The 1272-nt window shown below is 31.9% G+C and overlaps 1 pseudogene; it reads left to right on the forward strand.

The window, feature by feature from the left end:
* The first annotated feature begins 632 nt into the window (after window positions 1-632).
* On the forward strand, window positions 633-887 carry LOC134363214 (putative ribosomal protein eL39-like 5; annotated as a pseudogene).
* Window positions 888-1272: the final 385 nt, after the last annotated feature.

Below are 1272 nucleotides of genomic sequence, written 5' to 3' on the forward strand. Positions count from 1 at the left end.
CCTGAAAGAGGAGGTAGAGTAAAGCAGAGAAGAGATGAACCTGAAAGCCCAGAAATCCATTAGGCAGTACAATTTTAAGCATAAAAAATTAGAGTGAGTGTTTGAGAAACAATCTGAAACTCTTGATCAACTGACAAGACAAGAATAATCAGGTATAAAGCCAAATTCCTAAGAAATGGTTATTATAGTGACCAACAATTCATTCATTTATCCTTTGAGCAAACATTTGATTGACAAAGTACTTTGCCTTGGCTATTTCAGGTTACAATAATATACAAAATTATAATGAATATATACACTTATATATATAATTACATTTTTAAATTTTTAAAACCATTTTAATACCTTAACATTCTGTGAATTTTTAAAATTGACCCTCAACATAGATCCCTCCAATTTTAACTATATTTCCTAAGTTGATATTATTTAATACTTAAATGAAAATAAATCAGGAAATCTTTCTTACATCATATGACTTCTCCTTCAATGCACGTATTTTTTTTCATTATTTATTTTATAGTATTGATATAAATATATCATTACACAGTAAGCAATTAGTTGTTGGCAGAGATGTGTTTGAAGGCTGTGTTGTCTTTTCTTTCTACAGCATACGAATTCCTTTCTCCACCATCATGGTGTGCACAATTGACTCCATTCCTCGCCAATCTTCTCATTAGACTTTCAGGATCAAGCAATTTCTGGTCAAGAAACAAAAGCAAAATTGTCCCTTTCCCCAGCAGATTCGAATGAAAACTGGTAATAAAAACAGGTACAACTTGAAGAGGAGACATTGGAGAACCAAGCTGGGTCTATATGGAATTGCATGTGTGATGTCACACACATTTCTGTGGTATCAAGGTCATGATCATCTTACCATATCAAGCTGAAAATATCATCTCTTTATGAACAGTTGGACCTGTTTTACTGGGAAAAATTTTTGTTTCCATGCTCTGCACTAATAAGTTGATTCAGTAATAAAAACAAGCTTTTGGTTTGAAAAAACATGTATACATATATGGGTGCAATATGTTAGGAGAATTATTTATTATTCACCTAAAATATTTTATAAACATTAGCATTCATGAGCCCAGTATTTTGTGTATTAACAAGCAAGTGTTAATTACTGAAAGGCAGACAGCTGTGAAAATATTTTTTTCTCCTGTGATCAAGTTCTCTTCACATCACTGATTAATTTGTAAAGTAAAGATAAAGAGGAATTCAAAATCCATGCCTAATGGGAATCAACTGGATCTAGTTAAGGGGGGAAGTCAA

The sequence above is a fragment of the Cynocephalus volans genome, chromosome 1 (assembly GCF_027409185.1).
Source record: "Cynocephalus volans isolate mCynVol1 chromosome 1, mCynVol1.pri, whole genome shotgun sequence".
NCBI classification, from domain to species: domain Eukaryota; kingdom Metazoa; phylum Chordata; class Mammalia; order Dermoptera; family Cynocephalidae; genus Cynocephalus; species Cynocephalus volans.